At 33.8% G+C, this 18,492-nt stretch overlaps 1 protein-coding gene across 8 annotated transcripts in view; it reads left to right on the top strand.

Annotated features, from left to right (window-relative positions):
* Nucleotides 1–18,492, top strand: part of CCSER1 (coiled-coil serine rich protein 1) — a 474,700-nt gene that overhangs the window by 108,531 nt on the left and 347,677 nt on the right. For 4 of the 8 annotated variants that reach the window (XM_081812135.1, XM_081812138.1, XM_081812137.1 and 1 more), the window contains one exon: nt 17,996–18,184. The exons of the other annotated variants lie outside the window; for them this stretch is intronic. The gene's annotated coding sequence lies outside the window, so the exon portion shown is untranslated. The remainder of the gene's footprint in view (nt 1–17,995; nt 18,185–18,492) is intronic. 8 annotated transcript variants of the gene reach the window in all.

The raw sequence follows: 18,492 nt of genomic DNA, 5'->3' as shown, positions 1-18,492 counted from the left end.
TGCAAATGTTCAACAGACACATGAAAAAGTGCTCAACATCATTCGGCATCAGGGAAATACAAATCAAGACCTCATGAGATACCACCTCACACCAGTCAGAATGGCTAAAATTAACAAGTCAGGAAATGACAGATGTTGGTGAGGTTGCGGAGAAAGGGGAACCCTCCTACACTGTTGGTGGGAATGCAAGCTGGTGCAGCCACTCTGGAAAACAGTACGGAGGTTTCTCAAAAACTTGAAAATAGAGCTACCATATGACCCAGTAATTGCACTATTGGGTATTTACCCCAAATATACAAATATAGTGATCTGAAGGGGCATGTGCACCCCAATGTTTATAGCAGCAATGTCCACAATAGCCAGCCTATGGAAAGTGCCTAGATGTCCACCAACAGATGAATGGATAAAGAAGTTGTGATGTATATATATAAAATGGAATATTATGCAGCCATCAAAAAAAAAATGAAATCTTGCCATTTGCAACGATGTTGATGGAACTAGAGGGTATTATGCTAAGTGAAATAAGTCAATCAGAGAAAGGTAAGTATCATATGATCTCACTGACATGAGGATTTTGAGAAACAAGACAGAGGATCATAGGGGAAGGGAAAATGAAAACAAGATGAAACCAGAGAGGGAGATAAACCATAAGAGACTCTTAATCTCAGGAAACAAACTGAGGGTTGCTGGAGTGGAGGGGGGTAGGAAGGATGGGGTGGCTGGGTGATGGACATTGGGGAGGGTATATGGTATGGCGAGCGCTGTGAATTGTGTAAGACTGATGAATCACAGACCTGTACCCCTGAAACAAATAATACATTATGTGTTAATAAAAAAAATTAAAAAAATAAATTACAAGGGTTAAAGATGAAAATCTGGACTTAAACAATTCTTGTGGTAGCTTTTTATGTGGATTCTTCATCTCACTTGACTACTCCTTGCTTCCTGCTTCCTAACTAAGTTTTGCCTTGCTGGTTCTGCACTACAAATTCTACCTCAGAATCATGACACATTTGGTAATTTACTGATCAGTAAGCAGAGACCTTAGGCACTTAGTGTGAAATATATATATATTAAATATATATATATATATATTTACACACACACGATTACATATACTTATATAATGGAATGGAATGGAATGTTATGTATCCATAAAAAGGATAGAGATTGTGCCATTTGCAACAACATGGATAGACCTAGAGGGTGTTATGCTTAGTAAAATAAGTCAGACTGAGAAAGACAAAAAACACTTGATTTCACTCATATGTGGAATCTAAAAAAAGAAATGAATAAACAAACAGAAAGCAGAAGCAGATCTATAAATATAGAGAACAAAATGATGGTTGCCAAGGGGAGGGGGGTAGGGGGATGGGCAAAATGGGTGAAAGGGAGTGAGAAGTACAGGCTTCCAATTATGGAATGAATAAGATACCTGAATAAAACAATACAACATAAGGAATATAGTCAGTGACACTATAATAGTCTTGTATGGAGCATGGCATAATGTATAAACTTGTTGAATCACTATGTTGTACACCTGAAACTAATATAGCATTGTATATCAACTATGCTCAAAAAAAAAAAAAGAACACACAAAAAAACTTAGGCACTTAACACTAATCTTCTGCTCAGGTCCTTACTTACTCTTGGGTATGTGTTGCCATTAAATACCCAGTGACTCTCAAGTCCCACTCTTCTCCAGCATCTTATATTCTACCTCGATATGGCTGAGAGTAGATTCATATAACTCTTTCTTTACCATTTTCTGACCTGTAGAATTTTAAGTCCCTTGTTACTATTACTTTTCCTGAACTTCTGACTGTAGTGGCAGATGTCTAAATAATAACTATAGGAAAATAAAAGCATTATTCTATAACAAAGATGTAGTGTACTTTTAAAAATTCCTCATAATAATATATTCTGTATTCCATAGCTAGTCACATAACGTATCAGGGGAATTTGAGAAACAGAGGAAAGCATAGTGGGAAAGTTGATCTTTGTAACAATTTACCCTTCTTACTTGTCATACTCAATAAGGAAAACACACCGCGAATAGGTATATGTGTGTCTGTGTGTCTGTATTCCTAGGCTTTTCTATGTGCAAGAGCATGTCATCCGCAAATAGAGGTAAATTTACTTCTTTTACAATCTAGATGCTTTTTGTTGTTGTTTTTGTTGTTTATTTATTTTATTTTTTTTTATTTTTGCCTCCTTGTTCTAGCTAGAATCTCCAGTATAATGTTGAATAAATATGGTGAGAGTGGGCATCCCTATTTGTTCCTAATTTCAGAGAGAAGGTATTCAGGCTTTCGCCACTAAGTACAATGATAACAATGGGTTTTTTGTACCCATCATTTATCAGATTGAGGAGATTTCCTTCTACTTTTAGTTTATTGAGAGTTTTTATCCTGAAAGTATGTTGGGATTTGTCCCATGTTTTGGGGGCATCTATGAGATAATTGTGTGGTTTTGTTCTAAATTCTATTGATAAGGTATATTACATTGATTTTTGGATGTTAAATGTGCCTTGCTTTCCTTTCCTGCATTGCTCTTTGTATGGCATAGTTTTACTTCCATCATGTTTGTATCTTTGAATCTAAAGTGTGTCTCCCATTGATAGCATATTTTTGGTATTATTGCTGTTTTTATCCAGTCTAACAATCTTTTTTTGATGGGATTGTTTAATATATTCATATCTAATGTTATTGTTGATACGGTTGGATTTATGGCTGTCACTTTTTTGTTTTACACACACACGATTACATGATTATATATTAGTTATTTTCTTAGTGGTTGTTCTCGGGCTTACAGTATACATAATTTATTAGAATCTACCTCAGATTTACTCTAACTTAATTCCAGTGAGTTATAGAAATGTTACTCCTATTTAGTTCAACTTTTGATATATTATTGTTTGTGTATGAGAGAGAGAGAGAGACAGAGACAGAGGCAGAGAATGAGACAGGCAGAGACAAACAGAGAAACGGTCTTGTTACAAAACAGACAAGACATTATTATAGTTATTAATTTAGATAATATATGTCTTTTAAGGAACATATAAGAATAAAGGAGAGCAAGTATATGTTTATAGAGTTTTGTTATGCTAACCTTTTTCATTACCATTCTACTTCTCTTCATTTCTTCTTGTGGATTCACTTTACCATCTGGTGTCATTTTCTTACTCCAGCAAAGCATTGCTCCCACTCACTTTCTTTGTGCTCTTATAAATAGATTACATTTCTGCATGTTACAGGCCCAACAATATAATTATATATACTATTTTATATAATTACTTTAAGAGAAGATGTAATTATATTGTTTTTTATAATTTAATAATAATTACCTTTACTAACACACTTTGTTTTTTGGTGTGGATTCAAATTACTATTGGGTGTCTCTTGCTTTCAGTTCTAAGAACTTCCTTTAGTATTTCTTGGAAGGCAGGTATGTTTGCGATAAATTCTTTCAGTTTTTATTGATCTGGGAATATCTTTATTTGTCTTCATTTTTGAAAGATTATTTTGCTGAATATGGTTCTTGACTGACATTTTTTCCTTTCAACGCTTTGAATATATTATCACACTGCCTCATATTTTCCATTGTTTTTGATAAAAAATGTACCGTAACAGGTGTTACTCTTATTGGGGTTCCCTTGTATGTGACAAATTGTTTTCCTCTTGCTGCTTTCAAGTTATTCTTGTGCTCATTGTGGTTGTTTGCTTGTTTGTTTAGTGATTTTGGTTGACTATTTTAATAAATTCCATTTCCTCCCCAGTGTGTAGCCTCTGATGTTGTTCCTCAGGGGCACAGCCTTGGGCATGTGCACTGTCACTCTGATCTCAGTTTTCCCTCAACCTCTCAAGAGATAACAGTGGCTTTAGTCAATCTCATCTTCACTCTCTCTTATTGTGATTTTTTTGCTAAATTTGTAGCTGTTCTGTCTGATATCATCCCCAGCTGTTGGCCTCTCTTAATGATCAGCTGATTGCTCTCTTGTTTTCAACAACACTTAGGGACATAGATTGCTGGATGGTTGGATCCAATTAAATTTGGGCCCTTTTGCAAAGGCATTCTTTGACATCAGGCTTTGAGACTTAACTGCTGCCCTAGGAGTACTCTCATCCTTCTTGCTTTCATGGAGCTACCAGTCTGTTTTTAATTTCTTACCATAAAATCTTTATTCTTTTCAACATTGTTCTTAGACTTGTAATACTCATGCTCTGTCCCAAATAAAGTCAGTCCCCTTAAGGAGACTTCTGGAGTCTTCTGTTCTTATGGCTTGCCTTTCCCCTCTGGGGAGAACCCCTTGAACCAGCGCTCCAGAATTGGGAATGGAGATGATGTCTCACTTCTCTAGGAGGAACACCCTTACTCTAATAAGTAGGGAACTTGGCAGAGATGGTAGCCCTTTTTCTTATCTTGATCTTGAATCTATATCTTAGGAGCTTGATGATGCAAGAGTGATCAGGACCCAGTATCACTATCCAGCCATGTGTATGGTAGTCTTCTACCCTATGTTCCTGCTTGGAATAGATCTTTTGCAACACAGAGCTGGGCAGAATGAGCAATGCTGGTGAACTTCTCCTGGGGAGAAACGATAGCTCTAGACAGGGATCTGGGGTGGGGGGGAGTCCTGTGTTCTTGACTACATGTGCCTGTAGAAGAGCTTCCACTGGGGAGTCAGTAAGTGGGTGGCTCAATGCTACTGTTTTTATTGAGATTTATTAGGTTTAGTTGAATAAGTGTTTCTCATGTTGCATGCCTTAGAACAATTTCCTGATATTTTAAGTGGTTGCTTTAGGTAATTTTTACCTGATATGATTGTTTCACTGAGAGAGGGTCCATAGAGTTCTTTACACTTCCATTTTGGAGGTACTCTCTTATTTTAAAAATAAGGAATCGCAAAATAGTTCTTTTAAGTGGAATCTCCCTGTACTTTTCTTAACATTTACTTTCATTTACAAAAATTTGTGTATGTTTATAAAAAGGCATACATTGATATATATATATATATATATATATATATATATTCCTTTTTATGAACCTATTTTTTTCTACCTGTATTTATTCTGCCTCTACCAGTAAATGCCCTCTTTTTCAGTTAAATGATAGATTTTTTCAAAGCATACATCCAGGAAAATTTATTCCAGTGCTTTTCATTAGCAAGTAACAATAGTTTAATAAACACTATCTTCCAGTCCTTTTGGAATCAACTGTTAATTCCAGTTGATTAATTTACAAAGAAAATTGTAGCAATTACATGGAACTACTTGAATCAGGATGATCATCATATATTTTTCTCATTACAGAGATCTACATAGGAAGCAACATCACAATTAGAAGGTTACTTGGTAACCATGAAATCTGAACAGTAGTTCATCTTTGATAATTGGAAAGATTCATAGTATCAGTCTATTTTGTTTTGCCCATCTTTTTGAATCTTTACCCTCTCTTCTCTATAGTCAATAAATATGAATCAATTTATAGGAATATAAGCTATAAAAATTAGGGCATCTCAAACAAACATAAGGATAGTATTTCTAAAAATTTAGTGTACAAATCAACAATGGCAAATGCAAAATTTTGACATTTATAGACATATTTTGAAACCTCAGCATTTGGACTTTCTAACAATTTCAGATTTCTATTTCTAGAATGAGCTTTATAGAATCTACTGATTACAGACTACATGTACAGACTTTAAATGCAATATATTATACTGAGGTTATAACTGCTGTCAATAATGTAAAGAAGAGTAAAAGAGCACAATTTAAGCAAGATAAATTTTTAGAAAATAGATCACCAGAGTACAAGTATGATAATATCTAACATTTGCTTTCTGTGTTTCAGATAGTGTTCATTTTACTTGTGTGATGTCATCCACTTGTGACAATAGCTAAGAATTTGTTGTTTATTTTTTGCTTATAGAAGAGGAACCTGAAATTCTGGATGTGTATGTAACTTATCTAAGTTTGTACAGCTAATTGATGATGAAACTGTGGCATTCACCCTGACAGCCTAACTCCAGAGTTCTCACTCTTTACTCTGCCACATTGCATCCAAGAGTTTGTAAAGATTTTTTCTTCATCTTTTATAGTTTATTTCCTTAGGTTCCACACATTTGAAAACCATATTTATTGATACTGTTCCAGATCCAACTGGAGTTCTCTCTGTTCTTTTAACTTAGTGTCTATTTAGAATGCTGGGGGAGACCATTCTTGTAGTCAGAAATTTCCACCAGGCTTTGTGACCTGTCCCATTCTGTCTATTGCAAAAATACATAATGTACAAGATAGTTAAGATAAAGAAGGATATATAAGTCAAAGCCAAAGCATAGTGTGCGAAGCATTATTCTAATGCCTTATGAATGTTATCTCATTTAATCCATGGTAAAATTCTGTAGAGTGAGCATTGTTGCCTCCAGCTTTACAGACAAACAGTATTAGAGTCAGAGAGGCTAACCAATGTGCTTTTGGCTCTACAGTATATAAGTACTAGATCTGAATTGTGCCCATTTGTTCTGAAGACATTGCTCTTTTCAGTAATCCCTGTCATATCCTAAAATGTTTACTGAGTACTGGGCATTGTAGACCCTTGGAGTAAGCTGTCATCAGAATGCTTCTCTGGAGGTAGTTATTATTAACCATATATTAAGGATGAGAGACCAAGAATTAAAAAAAAAAGTAGTCATAAGAAATAAGTTTACATAACTCACCTTGAGATTGCTTATTATGGATTAATAAATGGGTTAAATTATTAATAATTAATAATCAGCCAAAACATAGATCAATAATAGTTTTATTTTATTCAGTGTTACAGAAAATGTGGTGGTTTTAATAGTAGATATAAAACTCACTTGAAAACTAATGATTTTTGCAAATGAAAAAATAGCATGAAATATCAGTGTTCTATGTCATAAAATGTAATTTATCAATAATACAGCATTGTTATTCATTATTAAATATTAGTTACCAAAGTGAGTACTTAATGATTCTAGGACAGAGACCCTGTACATTTTTTTCTTTAATTTGAAAACAAGACACATAATGGCCATTCAATAAATGTTTATTAAGGAAGCAAACAAAATGTATTTTGGTATATTTAAAACTCGAATGAGCAAAGCAGGGATTTGTGTTGGTTATGGTGGTGGAAAAGAGATTCAATCTGGGCTAGGTAAACTATGGCTTCTATTAGTATGGGTTCTCCAGAGAAACAGAACCAATAGGATAGATAGATAGATGGATAGATAAATATAAAGAGATTATAGTTAAAATTCCAGGCCCATACCCATACCATACTTTAAGCAAATTAAATATATAAGAATTTAGGATAGATACATTTATGAAAATTTTATTAATTTTTAAATAAGGAATCCCAAAAGAGTTCCTTCAAGTAGATTATACATTACTGTATGGAATTGGGTCATGTTGTTATGGAGGCTGAAAAATTCCACGATCTGCAGTTGGCAAGCTGAAGACACAGGTGAATCAGTGGCCTAAGTTCAGTCTGAATCCATGTCCTAAGGCAGGAGAAGATGGATGTTCAAGCTTAAAGATAGACAGAGAGAGCAGATTCTCCCTTACACAGCCTTTTATTCTCTTCAGGTCTTTCATGGATTTGTTGAGGCCCACCAAATACCTGGGCAGCCTGTGGTTCAGTCAGGCTGACACATAAAATTAACCATCCTGTTGATCAATTTTATGTTAACTCCAGTCATTTGCAAAAAGGTGATCTTGAAGTTAAGATTCTAGGTTAATGGTAAGATGATACAGAGTTTGTAGCCAGTGAATATATTTTGGTGTTTATAAAATAATGACTCTAACGCCTTAGTCTGTATTTGACAGCTATTGATATTGACCGCTACTGATACAAGATCACAGAAAAATAATTACAAATAAATAATTTATTCATTTAAAAATTTTATCAAAATGAATACTTAATGAAAAATTCAGAGAATTTTTGAAAAGTTTATGATTTCAAAAAATATAAAGTTTCTTATAGTTACATTCCTCAAAGGAAAACAGTCATAATGGTTTGATACATTTCTTTCTAGTCTTTTTTCTATATGAACGAAATTAATTACATGTACTGTATTTGTTCGGGTCTGACAAGAAGCAGACAGCAAAATGGGACTAGATGTGCAAGAGGTTTAATGGAGGATAAAGCAGAGACGGAGCGAGAGTAGTCTTGGAGTCTTCAGACCGTAATGGAGATATGACTTCTATGGGAAAAAAGAGGGGAGGGAGAACTGGGTAGGAAGAACCTCAGATAGCAGAACTATTGAGTAAGTCTCAGCCAGTCCAGTGGGCAGTCCTCAAGTGAAAGTTGCCCATAATAGGAATCCCATGTCTGGTAAGGAATGGTCTGATTCTAGGAGCTCCCTTGTGCTTAGTCATTGGCTGGGAAGAGACTAGGGAAAGTGTAGCTTCAAGATGAATACTGTGAAGGATCCCAAGGTGAGGCAGCTGAAGGCTATCCATCAGTCATGTTTCTTACAGGTGGTTCTCTTGAAGGAAAGATTTGAATGGAGCACCTATATGGCTGCCCCATATATGCATACTATGTTTTACTCAGTATAGTGTATATTTATATAATGTGTTTCTGGCATTAGAAAATTTATTATGAAATACTTCCTAATCTTTCTAGATGCCAAATAGTATTCAGTTGTGTGTTTCCAGTGAGATTTCTTCAGCCAATCCAATATCTGAATTACTTAATTGAGAAATATTTTATATCCACTGTGTAAACTGATAGGGTATTATCATATTTGGTATTTGATTGATGAGGTGCTTCTTAAATCATAGTAGAGTAGTCATATATTTTGTCATTAAACATTCTCAGACATAGTATCCAGTGCATCTCTCAAATTTACAAGATGCAGCGAAATCCTGACATGCCCAGACTAGTCTGTAATGCTTTAACAGAATCTTATTCCCTGAAATAGTTGTTATTAGTTGTTTAAAGAAGATTCTATTGTCATATTCTTACTATGTGATTTATATATAGGTTTAATTTAATAGGATAGAAATTATTGGAGGTGGTAAGTTTTTTAGCTAGATGGAGATTTTCATTTTATTCTTTATATACCTTTAACATTTTAAAGATGTCTGAATAATTCTCAATACACTTATATAAAATAATAGAATTATACTTGAGTATTTTTGAAGTAATAGGAAATTTCTGGTAATTATTGAGAACTTTTGGACAGATTTGCATGTAAGAAGCCTTTGCTTGGGGCCCTGGTGGCTCAGTCCATTAAGCGTCTGCCTTTAGCTCAGATTATCTCAGGGTCCTGGGTTCAAGCCCTGCATCGGGCTCTCCCTCTGCCTACCGCTCTGCTTACTTGTGCTCTCTCCCTCTCTCTCTGTCAAATAAAAATAAATACATTTTTTTTTTTTAAGAAGCCTTTGTTGGGGCACCTGGGTGGCTCAGTTGGTTAAGCGACTGCCATCGTCTCAGGTCATGATCCCAGAGTTCCAGGATTAAGTCCTGCATCGGGCTCCCTGCTCAGAGGGGAGCCTGCTTCTCCCTCTGACCCTTTCCCCTATCATGCTCTCTCACTCCCTCTCTCTCTCTCAAATAAATAAATAAAATCTTAAAAAAAAGAAGCCTTTGTTTAAAGAAATTTTTGTAATTTTAGTATGATTTGAATCCCTGGGTCTTTAGTTACATGGATGAGATAAGACAAACTCTTGGAATTTCCAAACTATAGATTCATGATTTTTTTGTTTTTGTATGAATTTCTTGCCTTGCAATAAGCAAGAGTAAATAAAATGGCCTTCAGGTGCTAATATCTTAGCAGGAAAAGGGGACTAATGTAGTTGAAACAAAGCAAGCAAGGGGGGTATAAGATCAAAGAGGTAGGACTTTGTTGAATGTATAAAACTTATTTGGATTTAAATCTAAGTATAATGGTAAGTCAAAGCCTTTAAGTGAAGGGATAATAAACATAATTAAAAACAACCAACAACAAAAAACCCTGTCCTAAATATTTAGAAGAGATTGTAGACGGATGGAAGCAGAGTCTAGTTGTAGACTTGAGTGACTTGGTAAGAGATGATGGTTAAAAAGGGTTTGGCCATAAGCTGTAAGATTGTTTCATAGGAAAATGAGGTATTCTAATGCTATTAGTGATTCTTCTTGTAAATTCACTAAAATGTATCCCTTTAAGGAAACATTTAATGTTATAACTGGTTCCAGTATAGGTGGTTGATTCAGAAAACAAAACAAAACAAAATAAAATAAAACCCCACAGGATAAATACGTCCAAAATGGAGACCCAATAATTCATAGTCAATACATTGGAGGAAAAACAGAAGTTTACAAATTTGCTTGAAAAAAAGTAAAATAAAATAAAAAGTTATCTTAGGTGGTAATTGCAATGATGACTTCAACATTAGGAATGAGTAAAGAATGATCCAGTGTTGATTTGGGGAAGAAATTTTGCAGACATAAAGATATAATAGAATTATGCAGCAGCCTTCACCCGTGACTTTTAGAGCACTGTCATAAAGAGGATTTCTTGTAAAAATAAAATATTTGAGGGCTTCATCAGTTTCTTCAAGGGCATAATCTGTGTTACTAAAAAATGCTTTTCCATTGCACAAAGTCTGTAACTATTCTTTTCAATTTGCTTTTCTTCCATAAGTCTGTGTCTTATAGTTCTGATTTGTCAGTATCTGTGTGTGTCTTGAGCAGTTTTCTACCTCACCTTCATCAGTTTAGTGAAATTTTGCAGTTTTTGCATGCTCTGCAATCTCATTTTGGAATTTATTGCATTTTTTTGGCGTTGCATTTTCTGTTATTTACAATAAAAGTCTAACTCATGGAAATGTTGACATGATTTCTGGGGAGTCACTAGTATTAACTGGGATGAGAAATTTTATTGGCTATTAATATTATAAAAAATTAGGTTATTCCACTGTATTTTCATCATGTCATACATCCCATACAACATCAACTAAAAAGATTAGAACAAGAACATCCTTAATATTGTAATACTTTCCTATTTACTGTCATGCATTTTGTAATGCCTATGTATATACACACACACATATATACATACACACACACACACACATGCATGCACACACACACAAATGCTTATAAACTTTCTTTTTCTCCATCTGGTGTTAATTAACAAATCTGCTGCCCTATTAAATGTATATGTAGCTGTCTAGCACTCTTTATTATTATTACTTTTTCTTTGCTTCAGTTATGGTGGTGTCTTGGATGATTGGGTTTGAACATTTCTACCTATCTAAGCATTTAATAGTCCTCTGTGGAATATTAAGGTTATCTTGATCATTATTAATTGAAGGTTTTTCATTTTTTTATCACCTTCGTTGGTATATTAATTTTGAATTTATTCCTTCACAAAAAGAAGGCCTCTTAACAAATTCCAAATTACATTTCCCACTAACATAACCCATTTTCTTTTTCTGATATTTGTTGTTTATCTTCCTTATTTTAAAGAAAGGATATAATTTTTCTTTCATCTCCATAAACTATAAGAATACTTTAAATATAATATCTAGTAAACAATATTCTGTATTTCAGATAACTTGTGTATTATAATCTTTAACTTTGTGAACAAATAGACTTTTATGGGTTTTATGTTGAGAAGAAAAGGACATGAACTACTTGTAATCTCTTACTTGACCATTTTTTTTTTTAAAGATTTTATTTATTTATTCATGAGAGACAGAGAGAGAGAGAGGCAGAGGGAGAAGCAGGCTCCCAAGGAGCAGGGAGCCCGATGTGGGACTCGATCCCAGGATCCTGGGATCATGACCTGAGCCGAAGGCAGACGCTTAACCATCTGAGCCACCCAGGCGCCCTTACTTGACCATTTTTAAGTTCTTAAAGTAATTATGCCAAAATTGGTATAATTGATACATGGTAATTATACCAAAATAATTATACCTGCTTATATTGCCAGGGCAATACAGTATAATTAATTTTATCTTTCAAACTTTATCCTTTGAGTGGATTTCAAGATGGATATTGGCATTAAAAAATACATTGAAGAAAGGTTATTTTAATGTTTAAATAATACATATTTTTATATATACATATATATTTATATGCACATCAAAGTTAGATGATAATCATAACTAATCAAGTATTGAAAAAACTAACCTGGTGGATTTCTGGTGTTTAAATTTCACCTGTATAAAATTAGGGCTGTTTAATAATTTTTTTAATATAATGATATAGAAATTAAAATGTGTTATTAGGTGATTACATCAAATAATTTTAAAGACATTTTTGTTCATATTCCTATATTTTAAAGAATGCCAGTGAAAGAAGCTATGAGAAATTAAAATCAAATATTCTATATTCTACTATGAGGTTATGTTTAGGGTTAGTTCAAAATCAAATGTATCTTTCTGAGTGTAGTGGGAAGAGGATATTTCATACTTAGTGCGGAATCCAGCTGTTTTACTCTATGAAATATTAATTACATGATTTTAAGGATAAGAATCTCTTTTATAGCTCTTCTATGAGAGAAATAATTTGGTCATCAATGTATTTCATTTTCTTGATTGAATAAATATATAGAATAAAATGCACTGCCATCTTCTGACAAATCACATCCTGAGGCTCTGATTAAATACTTGTATTATAATCTTACAATATTTTTAGCCTTTCAAATACAGATCTAGTTCTGCTATAACCTTTAGATATTTTGCAGCAATGTACTTAACTTCATTGGCTGTTTAGCAGCCCTAGATATGAGGACCCTGAGATTTTAACATTTAGCTTTACATTATTTCACTTAAGACCCTAACTATAAATATTTAAAACTGCAATCAACTGATAAAACACAACTCTAATAAATGTAGTAATTATTATCATAATAGAACTGACAAAGACCACCATCATTCATTTTAAAATTTGAGTATTTCAGGTTATGTGATTCAGTATAAAAGTATTAAAATTAAAAAAATTCTAAAATCAGTACTCCCTCCCTCCCTTCATTCATAATTGTTGTTAGAGAACTTAATAATCATCATTATAGAACTGATATTGACTGTCATATGACTTAGAGAATTCATGAAATTATTTCCTCTACATTGTTTGTACATCATTGCTGATTTCAAGTATGTATAAGATTTTCATCTATACATTCCCAAAACATATTTTTTAATTGGGGTTCTTAATCTGATCAAACATTTTCCTCAAGATATTTTATTTTTATTTATTTTTTTTTTGAGAGAGAGAGAGAAGGGGCAGAGGGAGAGGGAGAGAGAGAATCTTAAGCAGGCTCCATGCTGGGCATAGGACTCCATCTCACCACCTTGAGATCATGACTTGAGCTGAAAACAAGAGTCAGACAGTTAACCAACTGAGTCACCCAGGTGCCCCTAGAAATTTTATTTTATAGTAATGAATTTTTATGCTAACTCACAAAACAAATTTATGTGGTTAATGTACATAGCAACATCATTTATCATATTGCATTATCTCCCAAATATATGTAACTTTGCTTCTATTGAAAAACACATTCTGAAGTCAAGCTCAAAACATGAGGGAAATTCTCCTTTTTCCACAGTTCAATTTAATAGGAGTAGTGATTTCCTCTTCTGTACTAAGTTAGAGCAACAAAACTTCTAGGGACAATACATAGAGGGGAAGAAGGGAAGGAGGAATCTGTGCATCCTGGCATTCTTTCAGGTTGTTGGGTCTTATCAACTGTGTTGTGATGGGAACAGATAAAACAGCCCTAGGGGTAAGGAAGCCCTCTCTTCATTTTTAAGTATGCAAATTAAAAACATTCATAGGTGGATACTATTCATACATGTTTTTAAGACATTGAATCCAGTGACTCCAAGTCTTCAACATCATTTTGTATCCCAACTTCCTGCTATCCCTAGTTCTCACCCCATTTGACTTTGAATGAGAATGTTTGTCTTGAAGTAGAGCTTTATCAAAACTTTAAGGAATCATATTGAGGAAAACACATGAGACTTCTGTTTAATTTGGTAGATTTATGTCATCAGATATGGAAGTCACGGTAAAAAAAAAAAAAAAAAAAAAGAGAAACCACTAAGGATTTGTAGGGTACTGAACTTAAAAAAAAAAAAAAAAAAGTTCATTAAAAACATATTGAAAAGTCATTTACATACTGTGCATTTTTTTTTGCATTACTTTATCACCATCTTTGCTTGAACACATGCTGTCACATCTCTTTTGCTATTGAGGAAACTAAGACTTGACAAGGTAAAGTAGTGGAGGAAGGGAGGGGTGAATAGGCACAGCACAGAGGATATTTAGTACAGTGAAAACACAGTGTGTGACACCATAATGATGGGTATGTGTCATTATGCCTTTGTCCAACCTCATAGAATTTAGAAAACATTAAGAGTTTAGGACAAAAATGTGGTTTGAACATCTTAAACCTAAGACCATTCTTTAGTAATTCAGTAACATCCTAACCCACAATTTAGAATAATCTGACATTTTTTATTGATTGTTATTAATTTTTTCTCTGTGTCTCTTCCATCTTTGATGTTTTAGCAGAAAATATCGTTAGAAATGTTTCTAATTCAAATTGCACTGAGGAATTCTCTTTCATAGAACTGAGAAAAAGGAGAAAGAGGAAAGAGTAACAGCTGTTACTGAAAAAGAGAAGTGATAGTATGTAAGTCAAGGAAGTGAAGATTTGATGTCTTTGGTGATTGGCAAATCATGTATTTAATCTCTTTAATGACCTTAGGGTTTTTCCATAAGAGAAAGTTTATAGCCAGGAGAGTGCAGGTTAAGGTGGAAAACAGCACACAGGCTGCCAGTTTTTCCACCATTGCCCATGTCACACATCATATTCTATGAGGGCACTTTTTCCTGCTGAGCTTGGATAGACCTCCCAACTATTCTCAGTACTTCACTCCGACTCCCACTGTTTAAGATGGGCTTGAGATGAAACCTGTTTCCCACTTTGAGTGTAGTGTAATCTAGTCGTTACTGGAATGTGTAAAATTTTTATAAATATGTAGATTTAAAGATACTTATATTTTGTTGGATGCCTGTTTATTCTGAAATTTTCTGGAGTAAAAAAATAGGTGGACTATATGCAATTAGTTTTATCAGCATGGTGTTAGAATGGGAGAAGGTTATAATGAAAAGGGTGGGGATCATATATCAATCAACTGTGGAAGCAAAGTATGGGAACTAAAGCTAAGGCTTTATAATATCCATCATATGTGGGAAGAATTAGCCACATAGCAATAATGTAGAGTGAAGAATAGAATATTTACTAGGAAGATAATGGAATCTCCAAGGTGAGGTAAAGCAGTGGAACAGAAATTGAATCAAAGAGCTAGCACAGTACCTTGGCATTTCCATGATGAAGACAAATCTTGTGTTAGACTCTTTTTCTGCCTCTTGCTGTATTGTCTTTCAGTTTTTTTTTTCTTCATTATGTAGAAGTAGCTGGAACAAACATATCAGGATAAACCAGGTAGGGGAAATAGTTCCTTACTGAACCATCTTAAAACACAGACAGCCATACCTATCTTTCTACTGCTTCTAATGATTAGTGTAATCCATAGGCTGTAATAGGATAAAATGTTTTAGGAATCCACGCTCTAGATGTGACTTGCTCTTTGAAGTAGCTGTGGCTTGTATTAATGTGAGCTGTGAATGAGAATAGATCATGTGTTAAAATTTGGTTATGTGGCCTGTGAATGCTAATCATATATTAAGTAAGAGCTTATTGTGAAATTAGTCTTTGACATTTTTTCCTGCCAAGACAGTGTAAGTAAAGAGTCTAAAAATCTCATGCTATAAAAAATGAGATTTGTCCTGGAGAGGGGGACAAATACTTTTCAAAAGCCCATGTTAATAAAATATGAAATAAAAAGGGATTTGCTAAACAATGTGAAAAAAAAAAAAGCAAATTCCAAAGAGTTGCTAAGAGGAGGATTACAAACTCATCAATCTTATTAGAGTGTTTTCCCTATTTGATCTCAGGAATCTGAGGACTGAAGGAGTAAAGCCACTGTTCCAAATATGGTAGACAGATTGTGATGATGCATCTTTTCGCCTGCAAAAATATTTCTCTGGACAAATAATGAGGTCATATCACACTCTATCCCCCTTTTTTTTTTTTCCTTCCTCTCTCCCTCCCCCACCTCCTTTTTTTTTCTTTTTAGATCACAGGGGCTGATTGAACTCTTATATAACTGCTGGAACACCCCCCTTCCCCCCCACCCCCCCCACCAAATAAATGGGCCTCTATTTTAGGGGTTGAGGTCTATGGACTCATACAACGTAACCAAAAAAATAGAAATCTGGAGTCTATAAGTCAGACCTAACCTAGGCCCTCATTTACATGTGCATATAAATTACCCAACTATTCTCTTCTCTCCTTCAGTGAGTTACCAGAGAGTCTCCTTGACAAGTTAGAAAATTAGAATTAGAAAGCCAGACTCTCCTGACATATGAGAATGTCTTTAACCCATTAATCTAAATATTTTATCACATTGGTTGAAGAACCATTGGAACCCTTCCAGTAGAGATAAAGCTCTAGAGTCATGTTTCAGCATTGATCATTATCTTAGCAGTTCCATTCCTGTTGCTTTGCAGATCACATGGTCACATTACTTTGCCCAGTGTTTGCTCATATATAAAGTTATTAAAATTAAATAGGGCTCAAAACTTTTGAAATCATACTGGTATTTACATATATCTGTACTATTGAAAAGCATTTTAAACATAATGGTCTCAATTTGTTTACTCAACCATTACAGCTATGTGGTAGTATAGTTTTAAGAATATTTTTGTCTATTGCTGATTTGGGTTACATAGATTCCCTCTCCCCAACCCCTGCCCAGGTAATTTTTTTTTTTTAACTCACCTCTTAAAGTAGAGAAAAAAAATAAACAAACAGAATTATGCCTAGTAAAGCAATTCATAGGAATGAATCACTGACATTCTCAAGTCTATTTTTATCTATGTTAGCTTTTTTCTTTACAGTGTTGTAAAGTCTGAAAACTATGAATAGTAACCAACCCACTGAAAATACATGTATAGATAGATAAATGCACACCATTTATAATTACTTCATAATTCTGAAGTTTGTTTAAACTTGAACATAAGCAGAATTTTGTGTAACGGAGACAGCATTAGTTTATTCACTGAAAAAAATCCAACTTGAGTCACTACAGGGATACCCATGATTGTCGTGCCTGTTTGGCTGCGTTTCACTCTCATATATTTTGATGGAATAAAAACACTGTATTTTCTAAAATGAATTTTAAAAAGGCACTAAGGATGACTGGGCAAAGCATTCTGTTATCGGTGGTAGTGTGCTCAGAAGCTAGTGTATGAAATCCACATTTATGTCTGCAGTTTTGGAGAACTAAGAACCATATGGTATCTTGGTTTTATACTTCCTGAATCAGCTTAATTGCATATGCATGATAATTAGACTTGAATAAATGTGTTTGAGTGCTTTTTAGTTGTTGATATTTTGTCATAAAGCTTTTACTCCAGTTTCATTAAAAGCATTTTTAACTGTACTTGGTTTATAAGTGGGTTATCACTTTATATTAATATATGTCATATGCTATATTATTTATTTTTATGCCAATAAGAGCACTGTTTTGTGTGTCTGTTTTTCTGAGTGGTTATTAATGTCAAAATGATATTAAAAAGGGGCTAATACTTCTACAAACAAGGTTAAGTTATATATAAATACATTTATACATATATTGCATATATGTTTTTATTGTTGCTAATAGTTACAGTCTAGAATATTAATGGATATTTAACTTGGCACTAGTTTTTAAAGTATTTTAGTTGGTTTTGTAAATATAAGTACAAATAAAGAAATGAAATTTGAGATTTATTCATATTGAAATAATTGATGTTCCAGATGCTCATCTCAACTTACCCAAATTATTGTATCAGTAGAACTCTGTTACAAATCCCTAAATAGGATTGTTCAACAAACCTATATCTAACCTATATACTCTGCCCCCTTTAGGTTACTTCAGAGACTGCTCTCTTTATGAGCTCTTGGAGAGGAATATGTAAAGAAGTTATATAGTTCATGGAAAAGACATCTTGGGTCACTGTATCTCACAAGAGTCAGATTAAAGTCTGTTACTCTATTCAATTCACTGTAGATCCTATTGATGCTGGTAAGAGTTTTCTATCCAGAAAAGAAGGAGAGGTAGGTGATTTCTAAGTGATCACAGTTACATCAAAGCATTTGGTTTAAGGAAGTAAAGTGATTGTCATACAATATTACTGTAGAGTTGCTTTCTCCTGTTTTGAAAATAAATGGCTTTGCTTTACCTGGGTATTTATTTCCCATATGTATTTTCCTGACAATCTACTGTGTAATAGTGGGAGACCATTATCTGGTGATAACAGGTTATTCTACTGACGTTATCTTTTAAGTAAACTTCTTAGTGAATCATCTTTGTCATAGAAACCCTAGTACTTCATGGAATTTTGTGATGTAAAAGCATCCCATCA

Source organism: Leptonychotes weddellii, chromosome 2, assembly GCF_054177405.1.
Source record: "Leptonychotes weddellii isolate Sample4059 chromosome 2, ASM5417740v2, whole genome shotgun sequence".
NCBI lineage: Eukaryota > Metazoa > Chordata > Mammalia > Carnivora > Phocidae > Leptonychotes > Leptonychotes weddellii.
This window is presented reverse-complemented; position numbering and strand designations above follow the sequence as displayed.